The sequence below is a fragment of the Oncorhynchus keta genome, chromosome 25 (genome assembly GCF_023373465.1).
Source record: "Oncorhynchus keta strain PuntledgeMale-10-30-2019 chromosome 25, Oket_V2, whole genome shotgun sequence".
In the NCBI taxonomy this organism is placed as follows: Eukaryota; Metazoa; Chordata; class Actinopteri; order Salmoniformes; family Salmonidae; genus Oncorhynchus; species Oncorhynchus keta.
In genome coordinates this window covers 33,027,387-33,049,884 of record NC_068445.1, presented here as the reverse complement: position 1 = coordinate 33,049,884, position 22,498 = coordinate 33,027,387, and the positions used below count along the sequence as shown (strand labels likewise).

The 22,498-nt window shown below is 47.4% G+C and overlaps 1 long non-coding RNA gene and 1 pseudogene across 1 annotated transcript; both read left to right on the top strand.

Annotated features, from left to right (window-relative positions):
* LOC118357951 (F-box/LRR-repeat protein 17-like) overlaps positions 1-22,498 on the top strand; it is a 650,863-nt pseudogene that overhangs the window by 544,320 nt on the left and 84,045 nt on the right.
* LOC118373010 (uncharacterized) lies at positions 7,168-10,777 on the top strand. The gene is made up of 3 exons (XR_004823342.2): positions 7,168-7,223; positions 9,679-9,767; positions 9,976-10,777. It is a non-coding gene; the product is annotated as an uncharacterized LOC118373010 (long non-coding RNA).

Below are 22,498 nucleotides of genomic sequence, written 5' to 3'. Positions count from 1 at the left end.
CTTCACTATGGTGAATCACTAAAACAATACAGAAATACACGATGGAAAAAGAAGGAACAGCAAGTCAGAAATCAGCTCAACGTAATTGAAGACTCCATAGACTCTAACCACTTCTGGGAAACACTAAACAAACAGTAACACTAAGACGTATCTATACAAAACCGAGATGTATGGGTAAACCACTTCTCCAATATTTTTGTCCCTAAATCAATGAACAAACAGCAAAAACATTTACTTCTTCAAATACAAATTTTAGAATCCACTATTTTTTTAAATTTTTTATTTTATTTCACCTTTATTTAACCAGGTAGGCTTGTTGAGAACAAGTTCAAATCAAATCAAATCAAATCAAATCAAATCTTTGATCTTTGATCAAATTTGATTTGATTTGAGAACAAGTTCTCATTTGCAACTGCGACCTGGCCAAGATAAAGCATAGCAGTGTGAACAGACAACACAGAGTTACATATGGAGTAAACAATTAACAAGTCAATAACACAGTAGAAAAAAAGGGGAGTCTATATACAATGTGTGCAAAAGGCATGAGGAGATAGGCGAATAATTACAATATTGCAGATTAACACTGGAGTGATAAATGATCAGATGATCATGTACAGGTAGAGATATTGGTGTGCAAAATAGCAGAAAAGTCAATAAATAAAAACTGTGGGGATGAGGTAGGTGAAAATGGGTGGGCTATTTACCAATAGATTATGTACAGCTGCAGCGATCGGTTAGCTGCTCAGATAGCTGATGTTTGAAGTTGGTGAGGGAGATAAAAGTCTCCAACCAGCGATTTTTGCAATTCGTTCCAGTCACAGGCAGCAGAGTACTGGAACGAAAGGCGGCCGAATGAGGTGTTGGATTTAGGGATGATCAGTGAGATACACCTGCTGGAGCCCGTGCTACGGATGGGTGTTGCCATCGTGACCAGTGAACTGAGATAAGGCGGAGCTTTACCTAGCATGGCCTTGTAGATGACCTGGAGCCAGTGGGTCTGGCGATGAATATGTAGCGAGGGCCAGCCGACTAGAGCATACAAGTCGCAGTGGTGGGTAGTATAAGGTGCTTTAGTGACAAAACGGATGGCACTGTGATAAACTGCATCCAGTTTGCTGAGTAGAGTGTTGGAAGCGATTTTGTAGATGACATCGCCGAAGTCGAGGATCGGTAGGATAGTCAGTTTTACTAGGGTAAGCTTGGCAGCGTGAGTGAAGGAGGCTTTGTTGCGGAATAGAAAGCCGACTCTTGATTTGATTTTCGATTGGAGATGTTTGATATGGGTCTGGAAGGAGAGTTTGCAGTCTAGCCAGACACCTAGGTACTTATAGGTGTCCACATATTCAAGGTTACAACCATCCAGTGTGGTGATGCTAGTCGGGCATGCGGGTGCAGGCAGCGATCGGTTGAAAAGCATGCATTTGGTTTTACTAGCGTTTAAGAGCAGTTGGAGGCCACGGAAGGAGTGTTGTATGGCATTGAAGCTCGTTTGGAGGTTAGATAGCACAGTGTCCAATGACGGGCCGAAAGTATATAGAATGGTGTCGTCTGCGTAGAGGTGGATCAGGGAATCGCCCGCAGCAAGACCAACATCATTGATATATACAGAAAAAGAGTCGGCCCGAGAATTGAACCCTGTGGCACCCCCATAGAGACTGCCAGAGGACCGGACAGCATGCCCTCCGATTTGACACACTGAACTCTGTCTGCAAAGTAATTGGTGAACCAGGCAAGGCAGTCATCCGAAAAACCGAGGCTACTGAGTCTGCCGATAAGAATCTGGTGATTGACAGAGTCGAAAGCCTTGGCAAGGTCGATGAAGACGGCTGCACAGTACTGTCTTTTATCGATGGCGGTTATGATGTCGTTTAGTACCTTGAGTGTGGCTGAGGTGCACCCGTGACCGGCTCGGAAACCAGATTGCATAGCGGAGAAGGTACGGTGGGATTCGAGGTGGTCAGTGACCTGTTTGTTGACTTGGCTTTCGAAGACCTTAGATAGGCAGGGCAGAATGGATATAGGTCTGTAACAGTTTGGGTCCAGGGTGTCTCCCCCTTTGAAGAGGGGGATGACTGCAGCAGCTTTCCAATCCTTGGGGATCTCAGACGATATGAAAGAGAGGTTGAACAATCTGGTAATAGGGGTTGCGACAATGGCGGCGGATAGTTTCAGAAATAGAGGGTCCAGATTGTCAAGCCCAGCTGATTTATACGGGTCCAGGTTTTGCAGCTCTTTCAGAACATCTGTTATCTGGATTTGGGTAAAGGAGAACCTGGAGAGGCTTGGGCGGGGAGCTGCAGGGGGGCCGGAGCTGTTGGCCGAGGTAGGAGTAGCCAGGCGGAAGGCATGGCCAGCCGTTGAGAAATGCTTGTTGAAGTTTTCAATAATCTTGGATTTGTCGGTGGTGACCGTGTTCCCTAGCCTCAGTGCAGTGGGCAGCTGGGAGGAGGTGCTCTTGTTCTCCATGGACTTCACAGTGTCCCAGAACTTTTTGGAGTTGGAGCTACAGGATGCACATTTCTGCCTGAAGAAGCTGGCCTTAGCTTTCCTGACTGACTGCGTGTATTGGTTCCTGACTTCCCTGAACAGTTGCATATCTCGGGGACTGTTCAATGCTATTGCAGTCCGCCACAGGATGTTTTTGTGCTGGTCGAGGGCAGTCAGGTCTGGAGTGAACCAAGGGCTGTATCTGTTCTTAGTTCTGCATTTTTTGAACGGAGCATGCTTATCTAAAATGGTGAGGAAGTTACTCTTAAAGAATGACCAGGCATCCTCAACTGATGGGATGAGGTCAATGTCCTTCCAGGATACCCGGGCCAGGTCGATTAGAAAGGCCTGCTCAGAGAAGTGTTTTAGGGAGCGTTTGACAGTGATGAGGGGTGGTCGTTTGACTGCGGCACCGTAGCGGATACAGGCAATGAGGCAGTGGTCGCTGAGATCCTGGTTGAAGACAGCGGAGGTGTATTTGGAGGGCCAGTTGGTCAGGATGACGTCTATGAGGGTGCCCTTGCTTACAGAGTTAGGATTGTACCTGGTGGGTTCCTTGATGATTTGTGTGAGATTGAGGGCATCTAGCTTAGATTGTAGGACTGCCGGGGTGTTAAGCATATCCCAGTTTAGGTCACCTAACAGAACAAACTCTGAAGCTAGATGGGGGCAATCAATTCACAAATGGTGTCCAGGGCACAGCTGGGAGCTGAGGGGGTCGGTAGCAGGCGGCAACAGTGAGAGACTTATTTCTGGAGAGAGTAATTTTCAGAATTAGTAGTTCGAACTGTTTGGGTATGGACCTGGAAAGTATGACATTACTTTGCAGGCTATCTCTGCAGTAGACTGCAACTCCTCCCCTTTGGCAGTTCTATCTTGACGGAAGATGTTATAGTTGGGTATGGAAATCTCTGAATTTTTGGTGGCCTTCCTGAGCCAGGATTCAGACACGGCAAGGACATCAGGGTTAGCAGAGTGTGCTAAAGCAGTGAGTAAAACAAACTTAGGGAGGAGGCCTCTGATGTTGACATGCATGAAACCAAGGCTTTTTCAATCACAAGTCAACAAATGAGGGTGCCTGGGGACAATCAGAAGTCAACAAATGAGGGTGCCTGGGGACATGCAGGGCCTGGGTTTACCTCCACATCACCCGCGGAACAGAGAAGGAGTAGTATGAGGGTGCGGCTAAAGGCTATCAAAACTGGTCGCCTAGAGCGTTGGGGACAGAGAATAAGAGGAGCAGGTTTCTGGGCATGGTAGAATATATTCAGGGCATAATGCGCAGACAGGGGTATGGTGGGGTGCAGGTACAGCGGAGGTATTTATTTTACCCAATTACCATACCACAGACCACGCTTTCACCCTGCTCACCCTAATTGACAAGCAAACAAAACAAAGGCAAAGTTTTCTCATACTTTGTTCATTTCAAAAAAGCTTTTGACTGAGTTTGGCATGAGGGTCTTCTATACAAATTTATGGAAAGTGGTGTTCGGTGTAAAAACATACAACATTATAAAATCCATGTAAAAAATGACACAGATTTCTTTCCACAGGGACGTGGGGTGAGACAGGGATGCAGTTTAAGCCCCAACATATTCAACATATATATCAGCGAATTGAAGAGGGCACTAAAACAGTCTGCAGCACCTGGCCTCTCATCCTACTAGAATCTGAAGTCAAATGTCTACTGTTTACTAATGATCTGGTGCTTCTGTCCCCAAACAAGGAGGGCCTACATCAGCACCTAGATCTTCTGCATAGATTCTGTCAGTTCTGGGCCCTAACAGTAAATCTCAGTAAAACAACAAAAAGGTCAATTTGCCACAAATACAAATTCCATCTGGACATCAATGCCCTGGAGCACACAAAAAACTATACATACCTCGGCCGAAACATCAGCGCCACAGGTAACTTACACAAAACTGTGAACCATCTGAAACACAAGGCAAGAAGGGGCTTTTATGCCATCAAAAGGAACATACAATTTGACACACCAATTAGGATCTAAAAATACTTGAATCAGTTATAGAACCCATTGCCCTTTATGGTTGTGAGGTCTGGGGTCCACTCACTAACCAAGAATTCACAAAATGGGACAAACACCAAATTGAGACTTTGCATGCAGAATTCTGCACAACTGTCCTCTGTGTACAATGTAAACCACCAAATAATGAATGCAGAGCAGAATTAGGATGATACCTGATAATGATCAAAATCCATAAAAGAGACATTAAATTCTACAACCACCTAAAATGAAGCGATTCCAAAACCTTCCATAACAAAGCCATCACCTACAGAGACATGAGCCTTGAGAAGAGCCCCCTAAGCAAGATGGTCCTGGGGCTCTGTTCACAAAAACAAACACACCCCACAGAGCTCCAGGACAGCAACACAATTAGAACCAACCAAATCATGAGGAAACTAAAATATAATGACTTGACATATTGGAAAGAATTAACAAAAAAACAGAGCAAACTAGAATGCCTGACCACTGTGACTCACCCAAACTTAAGGAATTCTTTGACTATGTACAGACACAGTGAGCATAGCCTTGCTATTGAGAAAAGCTGCCATAGGCAGTCCTGACTCTCAAGAGAAGACAATCTATGTGCACAAAATTAAGTGGAAACTGAGCTGCACTTCCTAACCTCTTGCCCAATGTATGACCATATTAGAGACACATATTGTATTTCCCTCAGATTACACAAAGAATTTAAATTATTGGGTGAAATACCACAATGTGCCATCACAGCAGCAAGATTTGTGACCTTTTGCTAGAAGAAAAGGACAGCTAGTGAAGAACAGACACCATTGTAAATACAATGTCAAATAATATGACATTTGAAACGTCTTTATTAATTTGGAAGTTCTGTGAGTGTAATGTTGACTGTTAATTTTTATTGTTTATTTCACTTTTGTTTATTATCTACTTCAATTGCTTTGGCAATGTTAACATATGTTTCCCAGGCCAAAAAAAGGCCTTGAATTAGAGAGACAGAGAGAGAGAGAGAGAAATAGAGAGAAATAGAAAGAGAGAGAGTTGGGATGTTAAATACCACGGCGACAGGTACTGACCCCAGTCTAGAGGTCAAGGATCAAGCTGGGTTTTTAGGGAGGACAGTGACCCTTAACATAGGGGACATCCGACAGTCTAGAAAGAGGAGGAAGAAAGAAAGGAGAGAATGAAGGGGACAGAGAGAGGGGTGTGAAAGGGAAGGAAGGGGACAGACAGACAGATAAGGGGGGGTCAAATAGGGACACGGAAGGCTTTAATTTAGGCAGCCACTACTGACTGTGTCAATTTCTCAGTTTTCCTGTGTCCACACACACGCCTGTGTGCTCTCTCTCTACTTCTCTGGAAGAGTGCCCTGTAATTTTAATATAGGATCTAGCTACATCACATCACAAAAATACACAGTTCTTAAACTGTCATTTTGCATTTAAAAGCACTTATCAATTTCATGGAAGCAGTATACATGTCAGGTTTGAGTTACAGACAGAAGTTATACTGTGTGTTTTTTAAGCGAGCCGTCAAAGGAGCTTGTAGTAAACACAAGTGGTGTTTGATATATCACCAGGTATTGATCAGGTGTTAGTTGTGTTGTGGCTTTAAATTCCGGTGTCGAGGTAATTGAGGTAATATGTACATGTAGGTAGAGTTATTAAAGTGACTATGCATAGATAAAGACAGAGTGTAGCAGCAGCATAGAAGGGGGGGGGGGAGACAATGAAAATAGTCTGGGTAGCCATTTGATTAGCTGTTCAGAAGTCTTATGGCTTTGGGGTAGAAGCTGTTTAGAAGCCTCTTGGACCTAGACTTGGTCCTCCGTTACCATGTGGTAGCAGAGAGAACAGTCTATGACTAGGGCGGCTGGAGTCTTTGACAATTTTTAGGGCCTTCCTCTGACACCGCCAGGTATAGAGGTCCTGGATAGCAGGGAGCTTGGCCCCAGCGACGTACTGGGCTGTACGCACTACCCTCTGTAGTGCCTTGCGGTCGAGGCCGAGAAGTTGCCATATTAGGCAGCAATGCGCTCAATGGTGCAGCTGTAAAACCTTTTGAGGATCTGAGGACCCATGCCAAATCATTTCAGTCTCCAGAGAGGGAATAGGTTGTCGTGCCTTCTTCATGACTGTCTTGGTGTGCTTGGACCATGTTATTTTGTTGGTGATGTGGACGTCAAGTAACTTGAAGCTCTCAACCTGCTCCACTACAGCCCCGTCGATGACTCCACTCCTTTTCCTGTAGTCCACAATCATCTCCTTTGTCCTGATCACGTTGAGGGAGAGGTTGTTGTCCTGGCATAGGCTGTCTCAGCAATTTTGGTGATCAGGCCTGTTACGTTCCCCAGTTTATGTGTTGTAGTTTGTGTATTTGCATGTGTTTATTTCAGGAAATGGCTTCCTGAAATCCCTCAAGCAGCTGATTGGTCGACTCCATGGCTAATTGGAGAGCTGACCCCGCCCCCTCGTCAAGTCACAGCTGTCTCCAATTACCCATTCCTTCAGAAGCTATATAAAAGCCAGTGTTCTGTTCAGGAGGAGGAGATTTGCTGGGATGTCATTGCAGAGAGATTTGCTGGGATGTCATTGAAGAGATTTTTGTCATTGAAGAGAGATTTTTTGCTAGATTTGCTGGGATGTCATTTTTGCTGGGATGTCTGGGAGTTCAGATTTTTGCATTGAAGAGATTTTGCTAGAGGTTGATTTTGCTGGGAGTTCATTGCTGAGAGTTGGTATGTTTTGTGAGTTTGTTGCTCAGATAGAGCTTATTTGATGTCCTTGGTTTCTTAGTTTGTTTGTGAAAATTGTTTAATATTCTGTTTCATTTGTTCCCAGGGGGAGAAGGGGAAGGCACCTAGGGAGTGCTTAGGCAAGAGGCCCGCGGGCATACATATACTTGTAGCATATTCGCTGTCTAGGCACACTAGGTAAGACCTGGGCAGACCACCCCCTGTATTTTGGTTAGGGCACCAGGTGGTGCTAAATTAGGTAAGTAGTGGGTAGGCAGGTAAGATAGGAGAGGGGGGGGGGGCTTTTAGATTTACTTTCTTTGCTTTGGTTCCGTCCAGCCCCTTTTTCCCATATTACCATGTAAAGGAATAAAGTCCTTGTAAATGGTACCACATTCTGCCTGTTGTCATTCTTACTTGCACCTACAGTCCATACCTTTTTTTCTTCACGGAGAGTTTAGTTGTAGCAGGGTGTTGCGTTCCCTCTTCATAGAGGCGTGCGTAACAGGCCTAACGCTGTTGTGTCATCAGCAAACTTAATGGTGGTGTTGTAGTCGTGCCTGCCCATGCAATCATGAGTGAACAGGGAGTACAGGAGGGGACAGAGCACGCACCCCTGAGGGGCCCCTGTGTTGAGGATCAGCGTGGCAGATGTGGTGTTACCTAGTTACCCAGTTACAGAGGGAGGTGTATAGTCCCAAGGTCATTCGCTTATTGATGAGCTTTATGGGCACTATGGTGTTGAACGCTGAGCTGTAGTCAATGAATAGCATTCTCACATAGGTGTTCCTTTTGTCCAAGTAGGAAAGGGTAGTGTGGAGTGTAAAACAGAAAGCATCATCTGTAGATCTCTTGGTGCGGTATGCAAATTGGAGTGGGCCTAGGGTTTCTGGGATAATGGTTTTGTGAGCCATGACCAGCCTTTCAAAGCACTTCATGGCTACAGACGTGAGTGCTACGTGTCTGTAGTCACTTAGGCAGGTTACCTTACTGTTATTGGGCACAGGGACTATGGTGGTCTGCTTGAAACATGTTGGTACTACAGACACAGACAGGGAAAGGTTGAAAATGTCAGTGAAGACACTTGCCAGTTGGTCAGCGCATGCTCGGATTACACGTCCTGGTAATACGTCTGGCCCTGCGGCCTTGTGAATGTTGACCTGTTTAAAGGTCTTACTCACATCGGCTGCCGAGAGCGTGATCACAGTCTTCCGGAACAGCTGATGCTCTCATGCATGTCTCAGTGTTACTTGCCTCGAAGCGACTAAATAAACTATTTAGCTCGTCTGGTAGGCTCGTGTCACTGTGTAGCTCTCGGTTGTGCTTCCCTTTGTAGTCTGCCACATCCGACGAGCATCGGAGCTGATTTCATCTTATTCTTGTATTGACACTTTTCCCGTTTGATGGTTCGTCGGAGGGCATAGCGGAATTTAGAAGGTTAGAGTCCCGCTCCTTCAAAGTGGTGGCTCTACCCTTTAGCTCAGTGCGAATGTTGCCTGTAATCCATGGCTTCTTGTTGGTGTATGCACGTGCAGTCACTGTGGGAACGATGTCCTCGATGCACTTATTGATGAAGCCCGTAACTGATGTGATGTACTCCTCAATGCATAGGAAGAATCCCAGAACATTTTCCCGTTTGTGTTAGCAAAACAGTCCTGTAGTTTACCATCTGCTTCATTTAACCACTTTTTTTATAAATGGAGTCACTGGTGCTTCCTGATTGAATTTTAGCTTGTAAACAGGAATCAGGATAGAATTATGGTCAGATTTGCCAAATGTAGGGCAAGGGAGAGCGTTGTACGTGTCTCTGTGTGTGAAGTAAAGGTGTTCTAGATTTTTTTCCCCTCTGCTTGCACATTTAACATGCTGATAGAAATGAGGTAAAGCTGATTTAAGTTTCCTTGCATTAAAGTCCCCGGCCACTAGGATTGCCGCCTCTGGATGACCTTTTTCCTGTTTGCTTATGGCAGTATACAGCTCATTGAGTGTGGTTTTGGTCCCAGCATCAGTCTGTGGTGGTATGTAGACAACTACGGAAATACAGATGAAAACTCTCTAGGTAGATAGTGTGGTCTACAGCTTATCATGAGATACTCTACCTGAGGCTAACAAAACCTTGAGACTTCCTTAGATATCGTGCAGCAGCTGTTTATAAATATGCATAAGCCCACGCCCCATGTCTTACCAGAGGCTGCGGTTCTGTCCTGCCTATAGAGTGTATAACTCGCCAGCTGAACGTTCTTAATGTCGTCGTTCAGCCACGACTCCATAAAACATAAGATAATACAGTTTTTAATGTCCCATTGGTAGGGTATACGTTCTTTCAGTTCGTCCCATTTATTTTCCAGTGATTGAACATTAGCTAGCAGGACGGAAGGCAGGCAGATTACCCACGCGTCTCCTGATCGTCACAAGACACCCTGATCTTTTTCTGCAAAATCTCTGCTTCTTTCTCCAGCGAATGCCGGGGATCTGGGCCTGCTCGTGTGTCTGTAGTATCTCCCTCCTGTCCAACTCATTAAAGAAAAACTCTTTGTCTAATCTGAGGTGAGTTATCACAGTTCTGATTTACAAAACAATTTACGAACATTGTGAAAAAACAAACAAAATTGCGTGGTTGGTTAAGATCCGATAAGATGGCAGCCATCCCCTCTGGCGCCATCTTCACAATGATAACTGGTTTAATATCTGATTATGTTGACAGATTGTTACTTTGTGACTAACAAAGTTAACGTAATTACACTTATGTTTTCAGGCGAACATGCGTCTGATTTTTCTGCAGCGTTGTAAGAATGTTTTGGGGTCAGCAGGCTTCAGTCATTGAGGCTGACACACCCAGTATGAAACACCACATGTTTTCATATCTTCTCCCTTTGTCACGTCCTGACCTTTGTTCCTTGATTTTGTTGCTATTTTAGGTTGGTCAGGGCGTGAGTTGGGGTGGGCATTATATGTGGAGTTCTAGTTTGGTTTTCTATGTGTTTGGCCTGGTATGGTTCTCAATCAGAGGCAGCTGTCAATCGTTGTCTCTGATTGAGAACCATACTTAGGCAGCCTGTTTTTACCACTTGTGTTGTGGGTGATTGTTTTCTGTGTCTGTGTTTCCTCCAGACAGAACTGTTTCGTTTTCGTTTCTGGCTTTCACTTTGTTATTTTGTATTTTCGTGTTCAGGGATTTTTCATAAAAAATGACGAACACTTACCACGCTGCACATCGGTCCGATCTCTCATACTCCTAGTCAGAGGACGACGAATCTCCATTTATCTGTTCAGTGTAATTCTTTACTTGTATTTCTCCCAGACCCATTTGTACGTTTCTGTCTGTTTACCGCCTACAGGCAACACAGAGAGGAGCACTGGGTCAAAGTCACAACATTTATGAGTCATCATTCAATCATTTAGTATTCATACCATGTAAATGTCTGATGGTCTGTTTATCCTGTTTCTAAATCCAAGCAATCGTCTATTGTATAATGTCAACATCACCTCTATTTTAAGATATGTTACTTGACTACATTAAATATGCTTGATTAAATAAATGAGCAAGATTTGCTATATGAGTGGGTATTGTTTTCAAAAAAACATGGAAAGCGATTTCACTTTTTCAAAACTGAACCAAATGTTAAAAGGGATATCCTAAATACAGTTTTTAGAGTTGTAAAGAAAAACAGAACTTGCTATAGCTCTGGGTATATTCCTGTTAGTTCCATCCCAACGTCCCAGAATACCCTACGACACACAATCATGCACACACGCATATACCACACACACACACACACACACACACATACACACCACACATCATAAACAAACCAAACACACAAAGCAAACAAGGGATTTATGCTACAGCTGCAGAACAGTGGGCAGGCTGGTACCTGGAGGGGATGTCATACAAAAGTGTTTGAGGGAGAGAGAGGGGAAAGGACTGGTAGAGGGGTACTGGTCAGATGGAGGGGGGGACTGGTAGAGGGGTACTGGTCAGAGATGGAGGGGAGGAGGACCGGTAGAGGGGTACTGGTAAGAGATGGAGGGGAAAAGACTGGTAGAGGGGTACTGGTCAGAAATGGAGGGGGAGGACTGGTAGAGGGGTACTGGGTCAGATGGAGGGGGACTGGTAGAGGGGTACTGGTCAGAGATGGAGGGGGGACTGGTAGAGGGGTACTGGTAAGAGATGGAGGGGGGAGGACTGGTAGAGGGGTACTGGTCAGAGATGGAGGGGGTGGACTGGAAGAGGGTTATTGGTCAGCGATGGAGGGGGACTGGTAGAGGGGTACTGGTCAGCGATGGAGGGGAGGACTGGTAGAGGGGTACTCATCAGAGATGGAGTGGGGGGACTGGTAGAGGGGTACTGGTCAGATATGGAGGGGAGGGGGACTGGTAGAGGGGTACTGGTAAGAGATGGAGGGGGACTGGTAGAGGGGTACTGGTCAGCGATGGAGGGGGAGGACTGGTAGAGGGGTACTGGTCAGCGATGGGGTGGGAGGACCTGTAGAGGGGTAATCATCAGAGATGGAGGGGAGGACTGGTAGAGGGTTACTGTTCAGCGATGGGGGGGGAGGACTGGTAGAGGGGTACTCGTCAGGGATGGAGGGGGAGGACTGGTAGAGGGGTACTGGTAAGATATGGAAGGGGGAGAATGGTAGAGGGGTACTCATCAGAGATGGAAGGGGTGGGGCTGGTAGAGAGGTACTGGTCAGCGATGGAGGGGGAGGACTGGTAGAGGGGTACTGGTAAGATATGGAAGGGGGGAGAATGGTAGAGGGGTACTCATCAGAGATGGAAGGGGTGGGGCTGGTAGAGGGGTACTGGTCAGCGATGGAGGGGGAGGACTGTTAGAGTGGTACTGGTCAGAGATTGAGGGGGAGGACTGGTAGAGGGGTACTGGAAAGAGATGGAGGGGGGGGTCTGGTAGAGGGGTACTGGAAATAGATGGAGGGGGGGGTCTGGTAGAGGGGTACTGGAAAGTGATGGAGGGGGGAGAACTGGTTGAGGGGTACTGTTCAGAGATGGAGGGGGGAGAACTGGTAGAGGGGTACTCATCAGAGATGGAGGGGGAGGACTGGTAGAGGGGTACTGGTCAGAGATGGAGGGGGGAGGACCGGTAGAGGGGTACTGGTCAGAGATGGAGGGGGGAGGACCGGTAGAGGGGTACTGGTAAGAGATGGAGGGGGGAGGACTGGTAGAGGGGTACTGGTCAGAGATGGAGGGGGGAGGACTGGAAGAGGGGTACTGGTCAGATATGGAGGGGGGAGGACCGGTAGAGGGGTACTGGTAAGAGATGGAGGGGGAAGGACTGGTAGAGGGGTACTGGTCAGAGATGGAGGGGGGAGGACTGGAAGAGGGGTACTGGTCAGATATGGAGGGGGGAGGACCGGTAGAGGGGTACTGGTAAGAGATGGAGGGGAAAGGACTGGTAGAGGGGTACTGGTCAGAAATGGAGGGGGGAGGACTGGTAGAGGGGTACTGGTCAGAGATGGAGGGGGGGGACTGGTAGAGGGGTACTGGTCAGAGATGGAGGGGGGACTGGTAGAGGGGTACTGGTAAGAGATGGAGGGGGATACTGGTAGAGTACTGGTAAGAGATGGAGGGGGGAGGACTGGTAGAGGGGTACTGGTCAGAGATGGAGGGCAAGGGGACTGGTAGAGGGGTACTGGTAAGAGATGGAGGGGGGGACTGGTAGAGTACTGGTAAGAGATGGAGGGGGGAGGACTGGTAGAGGGGTACTGGTCAGAAATGGAGGGGGGAGGACGGGTAGAGGAGTACTGGTAAGAGATGGAGGGGGGGGACTGGTAGAGGGGTACTGGTCAGAGATGGAGTGGGGGACTGGTAGAGGGGTACTGGTCAGAGATGGAGGGGAGGGGACTGGTAGAGGGGTACTGGTAAGAGATGGAGGGGGACTGGTAGAGGGGTACTGGTCAGCGATGGGGTGGGAGGACCTGTAGAGGGGTACTCATCAGAGATGGAGGGGGAGGACTGGTAGAGGGGTACTGGTAAGAGATGGAGGGGGGGACTGGTAGAGGGGTACTGGTCAGCGATGGAGGGGGAGGACTGGTAGAGGGGTACTGGTCAGCGATGGAGGGGGAGGACTGGTAGAGGGGTACTCATCAGAGATGGAGTGGGAGGACTGGTAGAGGGGTACTGGTCAGAGATGGAGGGGAGGGGGACTGGTAGAGGGGTACTGGTAAGAGATGGAGGGGGGGGGACTGGTAGAGGGGTACTGGTCAGCGATGGAGGGGGAGGACTGGTAGAGGGGTACTGGTCAGCGATGGGGTGGGAGGACCTGTAGAGGGGTAATCATCAGAGATGGAGGGGGAGGACTGGTAGAGGGGTACTGGTCAGCGATGGAGGGGGAGGACTGGTAGAGGGGTACTGGTCAGGGATGGAGGGGGGAGGACTGGTAGAGGGTTACTGTTCAGCGATGGGGTGGGAGGACCTGTAGAGGGGTACTCATCAGAGATGGAGGGGGAGGACTGGTAGAGGGGTACTGGTCAGGGATGGAGGGGGGAGGACTGGTAGAGGGTTACTGTTCAGCGATGGGGTGGGAGGACCTGTAGAGGGGTACTCATCAGAGATGGAGGGGGAGGACTGGTAGAGGGGTACTGGTCAGCGATAGAGGTGGAGGACTGGTAGAGGGGTACTGGTCAGCGATGGAGGGGGAGAACTGGTAGAGGGGTACTGGTAAGATATGGAACTGGGGGGAGAATGGTAGAGGGGTACTCAGAGATCAGAGATGGAATGGGGTGGGGCTGGTAGAGGGGTACTGGTCAGCGATGGAGGAGGACTGGAGGACTGAGATAGAGGGGTACTGGTCAGCGATGGAGGGGGAGGACTGGGAGGACTGTTAGAGTGGTACTGGTCAGAGATGGAGGGGGGAGGACTGGTAGAGGGGTACTGGGGTACTGGAAAGAGATGGAGGGGGTCAGAGATGGAGGGGGAGGTAGAGGGGTACTGGAAAGAGATGGAGGGGGTCTGGTAGAGGGGTACTGGAAAGAGATGGAGGGGGAGAACTGGTTGAGGGGTACTGTTCAGAGATGGAGGGGGAGAACTGGTGGAGGGGTACTGGTCAGCAATGGAGGTGGAGGACTGGTAGAGGGGTACTGGTCAGCGATGGAGGGGGAGGACTGGTGGAGGGGTACTGATCAGAGATGGAGGGGGAGGACTGGTAGAGGGGTACTGGTCAGCGATGGAGGTGGAGGACTGGTAGAGGGGTACTGGTCAGCGATGGAGGGGGAGGACTGGTAGAGGGGTACTCATCAGAGATGGAGGGGGAGGACTGGTAGAGGGGTACTGGTCAGCGATGGAGGGGGAGGACTGGTAGAGGGGTACTCATCAGAGATGGAGGGGGAGGACTGGTAGAGGGGTACTGGTCAGCGATGGAGGGGGAGGACTGGTAGAGGGGTACTCATCAGAGATGGAAGGGGTGGGGCTGGTAGAGGGGTACTGGTCAGCGATGGAGGGGGAGGACTGATAGAGGGGTACTGGTCAGCGATGGAGGGGGAGGACTGGTAGAGGGGTACTCATCAGAGATGGAAGTGGTGGGACTGGTAGAGGGGTACTCATCAGAGATGGAAGGGGGGGACTGGTATAGGGGTACTGGTCAGAGATTGAGACAGGGAGTAATGGTGTGATGAGAAGACTGAAAGTGTCAGGGAAGGAGAGATGGAGGGAGGGTGGATGAAGGGACTGGTTTAAAGGCTGTGTGTTGAGGTTCTGTGTGATGGTATGCTAACCTAATATTTCATGAGCCAGTGGACTGCGGCTGGTTCCTTTAACAATAGCTGCCTCTGTGATGTCATATCCGTGCACCGATGACACAACGTTTCAGTCGGGTTCATGACTCATTGCATACGTCCTTTAACCCAATTTTAAAGCCATTTCATTTGTAATCATTAGCTAAGTGCCTTGCTTGAGGGCAGGGAGGCAGTAGCTCAACCATGTCTAAATACTGGCTGCCTCTGAATGGGAATGTCCTTTCTACTCATTCTATTTCTATTTCTCGTTCTCACTGTGTAACTCCAGTCACGGAGACACAGTTCTAATGGTTCTGAATGGGGGAAGAAGTAACAGGAAGTGTGCATCTGGTTAATGAGTCCCCGCTAGCTGAAAGGGACAGACGCTGTATACGACTGCAGATAAGAGAGAGAGTCAGACAGTTGCACTGCTAAACAATGACTCAATCAGTACACCTTATGAGGAGATGGAACCTCCCTGCATGAATAATTATAGATCTTTACATGTGAGAATAGACCACTAAGTATCCTGCTGTGTGAGTGCACCGTCCTAATAAGAGCGTTTTAAGAGCTAGCAAAGATAGAATGTCTATATGGGGAGTATCTGACTGATTATTTGAGGTCTCACAGTGAAATGACTGGTTGCTAGAGAAAGGCCCATGGAGAATGGTTGTTGGTTAGTGGCTCCACAACAGCGGTAAAATAATAATAGCTAGATTATACACAGGGGTGTACCAATACAGAGTCGCTGTGCCAGGACACCGGTTAGTTAAGGTAATATGTACATGTAGGTAGAGTTATTAAAGTGACTATGCATAGATAATAACAGATTGTATCAGCAGTGTAGAAGGGGGGGAATGCAATGCAAATAGTCTGGGTAGCCATTTGATTAGATGTTCAGGAGTCTTATGGCTTGTAGGCAGAAGCTGTTTAGAAGCCTCTTGGACCTAGACTTTGCACTCCGGTACCGCTTGCCGTGTGGTAGCAGAGAGAACAGTCTGACTAGGGTGGCTGGAGTTTTTGACAATTTTTTTTATGGCCTTCGTCTGACACCGCCTGGTATAGAGGTCATGGATAGTAGGAAGTATGACCCCAGTGATGTACTGGGCCGTACTCACTACCCTCTGTAGTGCCTTGCGGTCGGAGGCCGAGAAGTTTCCATGCCAGGCAGTGATGCAACCAGTCAGTATGCTCTCGCTGGTGCAACTGTAAAACCTTTTGAGGGTCTGAGGACCCATGCCAAATCTTTCAGTCTCCTGGGGGCGAATAGGTTGTGTCGTGCCATCTTCACGACTGTCTTGGTGTTGGTGACCATGTTAGTTTGTTGGTGATGTGGCCACAAAGGAACTTGAAACTCTCAACCTGCTCCACTACAGCCCCGTTGATAAGAATAGGGTGTGCTCGGTTCCGTTTTTTCTGTAGTCCACAATCATCTCCTTTGTCTTGATCACATTGAGGGAGAGGTTGTTGTCCTGGCACCACACAGTCAGGTCTCTGACCTCCTCCCTATGGGCTGTCTCGTCAGTGTCAGTAACCAGGCCAACCACCGTTGTGTAATCTGCTAACTTAATGATTGTGTTGGAGTCATGCCTGTACTCCTTGAGTGAACAGGGAGTACAGGAGCGCACACACACCTGAGGGGCCCCCGTGTTTAGGATCAGCATGGCGGATGTGTTGTTCCCTACCCTTACCACTAGAGGGCGGCCCGTCAGGAAGTCGAGAATCCAGTTGCAGAGGGAGGTGTTAGTCCCAGGGTCCTTAGCCTATTGATGAGCTTTGAGGGCACTATGGTGTTGAACGCTGAGCTATAGTCAATGAATAGCAATCTCACATAGGGGTTCCTTTTGTCCAGGTAGGAAAGGGCAGTGTGGAGTGCAATAGAGATTGCATCATCTGTGGATCTGTTAGGGCGGTATGCAAATTGGAGTGGGTCTAGGGTTTCTGGGATAATGGTGCTGATGTGAAACATGACCAGCCTTTCAAAGCCCTTCATGGCTACAGGTCGGCAATCATTTAGGCACGTTACCTTAAGTGTTCTTGGGCACAGGGACTATGGTGGTCTGCTTAAAACATGTTGGTATTACAGTTTCGGACAGGGAGAGGTTAAAAATGTCAGTGAAGACACTTTCCAGTTGGCCAGCGCATGCTCGCAGTACATGAGCTTGTAATCCATCTGGCCCTGCGGTCTTGTGAATGTTGACCTGTTTAAAGGTCTTACTTAAATTGGCTGTGGAGAGCGTGATCACACAGTGTTCCGGAACAGCTGGTGCTCTCGTGCATGTTTCAGTGTTATTTGCCTCGAAGCGAGCATAGAAGTATTTTAGATTGTCTGGTTGTCTCGTGTCACCATGCATCTCTCGGCTTCCCTTTTTAGTCTGTAATTGTTTGCAAGCCCTGCCACATCCTACAAACATCAGAGCTGGTGTAGTACAATTCCATCTTAGTCCTGTATTTGATGGTTCGTCAGAGGGCATAGCGTGTTTTCTTATAGGGTTCCGGGTTAGAGTCCTGCTCCTTGAAAGCGTTAGTTCTAGCCTTTAGCTCAGTGTGAATATTGGCTGTAATCCATGGCTTCTTGTTGGGATATGTATGTACGGTGGGGATGATATCATCAATGCACTTATTGATGAAGCCAATGACTGGTGTGGTGTACTCCTCAATGCCATCGGAAGAATCTCAGAACATATTCCAGTATGTGCTAGAAAAACAGTCATGTAGCTTAGCATCTGCTTCATCTGACCACTTTTTTATTGATCGAGTCACTGGTGCTTCCTGCTTATTTTTTGCTTGTAAACAGGAATCGGGAGGATGCAATTCTGGTCAGAATTGCCAAATAGAAGGCGAGGGAGAGCTTTGTATGCATCTCTGCATGTTGAGTAAAGGTGGTCCAGAGTTTTTTACCCTCTGGTTGCACATTTAACATGCTGATAGAAATTTGTTAGGACGGATTTAAGTTTCCCTTCATTAAAGTCCCCGTCTACTAAGAGCGCCTCCTCTGGGTGAGCGTTTTCCTGTTTGCTTATGGCGGAATACAACTAATTCAGTGCTGTCTTAGTGCCAGCATCAGTCTGTGGTGGTATGTAGACAACTACGAAAAATACAGATGAAAACTTTGTAGGTAGATAGTGTGGTCTACAGCTTATCATGAGATATTGTACCTCAGGTGAGCAAAACCTTGAGACTTCCTTAGATATCGTGCACCAGCTGTTATTTACAAAAAATCTTAGTCCCCCTCCCCTTGTCTTACCAGACGCCGCTGTTCTATCCTGCCGGTTCAGCATTCAACCAGCCAGCTGTATGTTGATAATGTCATCGTTCATCCACGACTCTGTGAAGCATAAGATTTTACAGTTTTGAATGTCCCGTTGGTAGTTTCATCTTCCGCGTAGGTCATCGATATTATTGCACGTTTGCCAACAGAATGGATGGAAGTGGGGATTTATTAGATCGCCTACGAACTCTCAGAAGGCAGCCCGCTCTCCGACCCCTTTTTCTACGCTTTCTCTTCACGCAAATGACAGTGATCTATGGGTGGGTGTGGATATACAGTATATGGGTGTCTATTGGTGGATGGGTGTTTAGGGGTAAATAGAGAAGCTTGCCATTAGATAACACTGTAGACAGTGTCATGGACAGGGGTCCAACTTTACGACGGGGAACACAACGTTATAAAACACACACACACACACACACACACACACACACACACACACACACACACACACACACACACACACACACACACACACACACACACACACACACACACACACACACACACACATTGTGGACAGGTTGTGCTGCTTTATGACTGGAGTGACAGGGACAGAGCTTGGCCTGCCATCTCTGGGACTGGAGCACATTGACAGGATGACGTAGTGACTGGGTCAAGAGCCTGTCTGAAGCTGATTTCAACAAGCCTATTGGGTAGATAAAGAACTCTCTCCTATGGAAGGCATCAGGCGATAGAGATGTTTGTTTTAGTCTCATGGCTGAAGCAATTCTATATGTATTTTATTTAAATAATGTTATGATTTTGGGCATATTGTGTGTTTTTGTATCTAATCACCATGGTTAACCTCTCAACGGTAGCTTTTATTAGCTTCTGTAACGTCTGCTTCCAACTCACCCTGAACACAACTCACTTTCCAACCCACTTTCCAACTCACACTCTCAAACACGTAGATCCCCTGAGCGCAGCTCACTTTCCAACCCACTTTCCAACTCACACTCTCAAACACGTAGATCCCCTGAACGCAGCTCACTTTCCAACCCACTTTCCAACTCACACTCTCAAACACGTAGATCCCCTGAGCGCAGCTCACTTTCCAACCCACTTTCCAACTCACACTCTCAAACACGTAGATCCCCTGAACGCAGCTCACTTTCCAACTCATACTCTCAAACACCTAGATCCTCTGAATGTAGCTCACTCTCCAGATCCCAATCACCTGAATTCTAATCACCTGTTCACACACCTGTATGTCATTATCACACACTATTTAGTTCAGTTCTTTGAACCCCATTGTTTTGTGACACAGGTCTTTCATAGCTCTGGTTTTCCCCGTGATCGTCTCCTCCCGTATATGATTGTTTTTGCCTGCCTCACTAAGGACGCTTATTCACTGCCTGTACTTTAGCCTATTGGATTTCCTGTTGTCTACCTATTGCTGGATCTCCAAGACTATGTTACTAGCCTTTCCCTGCCTGTACTTTTTCCCTTTTGCACCCCTGTGTATGACCTTCTGCCTACCCCTGGACCCAGCTACCTCTCACCTCCTGTGGTCCTTTGCAATAAACACCTGCTGTGCCCTGCGCTTGAAACCAGCTCTCTGTCTCCCCTTGTGTTCATTACAGCTTCCACTTTGGTTTCCCAACTTACGTAACTCTCTGACTGCAAGGGCAAATAAATACCTAAAGATCCTACCAACCATATGATCTTTAAAAAGCGTAATACTTACAACTCTAACAAGCGTATCCAGGGTACAGTATATGTAATACCTTAAACTGTAACAAGTGTATCCAGGGATGTCTGGATGAGATCAGAGCGTGTAATTACCTTGAAGACGTTTTCTCTATGCTACAGGATTAGCCCAAATCCATAAGCATTAACACGGCCACGCTTCACAGCCTTTCTGTGTCAGACATTCTCTCCTCTCTCTGCTCTCCTTGAGAATCACTGTTGTTTTGCTTTTCTCTTGTCTAGTGTATCTGTCTGGAGAGATCTGTGGGATCAAATGAAATCCAACTTTATTTGTCACATGCGGCGAATACAACAAGTGTAGACTTTACCGGTAAAATTCTTACTAACAAGCTCTTAACCAAAAGTGCTGTTCAGTAAAATGATTACTTTCAAGCCCTTAACCAACAGTGCCGTGCAAGAAGAGTTGAGAAAATATTTACCAAGTAGACTAAAATAAAAAGTAGTAATAAAATGTAACACAATAAGAAAAACAATATGAGGCTATACACAGGGGGCACCGCTACCGAGTCAGTGTGTGGGGGAACAGGCTAGTTGAGGTAAACTGTACTTGTAGGTGGGGGCGAAGTCACTATGCATAGATAACAAACATTGAGTAGCAGCAGTGTACAAAATGGAAGGGGGGAGGGGTCAATGTAAATTGTCCGTTGGCAGATTTATTAGTTGTTCAGCAGTCTCACTGCTTGGGGGTAGAAGCTGTTGAGTCTTTTGGTTCTAGACTTGGACTTAAAACTGTCTATAACTTAGGTGACTGGAGTCTCTGACAATTTTATGGGCTTTCGTCGTTCCCTCTTCACTACTGTCTTGGTATGTTTGGACCATGTTATGTTTGGACCATGTGATGTGGACACCAAGGAACTTGAAACTCATGACCCACTTCAGTACAGCCCTGTCGATGTTAATGGGGGCCCGCCTTTTCCTGTAGTCTATGATCAGCTCCTTTGTCTTGTTCACATAGAGGGAGAGATTGTTGTCCTGGAATCACACTGCCAGTTCTCTGACCTCCTCCCTATAGGCTGTCTCATCGTTGTCGGTGATCAGTCCTACCACCGTTGTGTCGTCAACAAACGTAATAATGGTGTTTGAGTTGTGTTTGGACACAGTCGTGGGTGAACAGGGAATACAGGCGAGAACACACCCCAGTGTTAAGGATCAGCGTGGTAGACGTGTTGTTGCCTACTCTTACCACCTGGGGGGGCGGTCCGTCAGGAAGTCCATGATCCAGTTGCAGAGGGAGGTGTTTAGTCCCAGGGATCTTAGCTTAGTGATGAACTTTGTGGGCACTATGGTGTTGAATGCTGAGCTGTAGTCAATGAACAGCATTCTCACATGGGTGGTCATTTTGTCTAGGTGAGAAAAGGTGGTGTGGAGTGCAATTGAGATTGCGTCATCTGTGAATCTGTTGAGGCGGTATGCAAATTGGAGTGGATCTAGGGTGTCCGGGAGGAAGCTGTTGATGTGAGCCATGACCAGCCTTTCAAAGCACTTCATGGCTACCAACGTGAGTGCTGTGGGGCGGTAATCATTTAGACAGGTTACCTTCGCTTCCTTGGGCACAGGGACTATGGTGGTCTGCTTGAAACATGGAGCTATTACAGTTACGGTCAGGGAGAGGTTAAAAATGTCAGTGAAGACACTTGACAGTTGGTCCACGCATGCTTTGAGTATACGTCCTGGTAATCCCTCTGGCCCTGCGACTTTGTGAATGTTGATCTGTTTAAAGGTTTTGTTCACATCGGCTACCGAGAGCGTTAGCACACAGTCATCCAGAACAGCTGGTGCTTTTGTGCATGCTTCAGTGTTTCTTGCCTGGAAGTGGGCATAAAAGGCATGAATGTAGCTTGTCTGGTAGACTCGCGTCACTGGGCAGCTCACGTCTGGGATTCCCTTTGTAGTCTGTAATAGTTTTCTCGCCCTGCCACATCCGACGAGCGTCAGAGCCGGTGTAGTAGGATTCAATCTTAATCCTGTATTGATGCTTTGCTTGTTTGGTGTTTCGTCTGAGGGCATAGCGGGATTTCTTATAAGCATCCGGATTAGTCTCCCGCTACTTGAAAGCGGCAGCTCTAGCCTTTAGCTCGATGCGGATGTTGCCTGTAGTCCATGGCTTCTGGTTGGGATATGTACGTACAGTCAGTGTGGGAACGACATCGTCAATTCACGTATGGATGAAGCCGATGACTGAGGTGATGTACTCCTCAATGCCATTGGATGAATCCCAGAACATTTTCTAGTCTGTGCTAGCAAAACAGTCCTCTAGTGTAGCATCCGCATCACCTGACCACTTCCGTATTGAGTGAGTCACTGGTACCTCCTGTTTCAGTTTTTGCTTGTAAGCGGGAATCAGGAGGATAGAATTACGGTCAGATTTGCCAAATGGATGGCGGAGGAGAGCTTTGTATGCATCCTTGTGTGTGGATCACAGGTGGTCTAGGAATTTTTTTATCTGATTGCACATGTGACATGCTGATAAAAATTTAGTCAAATTGATTTAAGTTTACCTGCACTAAAGTCCCTGGCCTCTTGGAGCGCCGCTTCTGGGTGAGCATTTTCTTCTTTGCTTATGG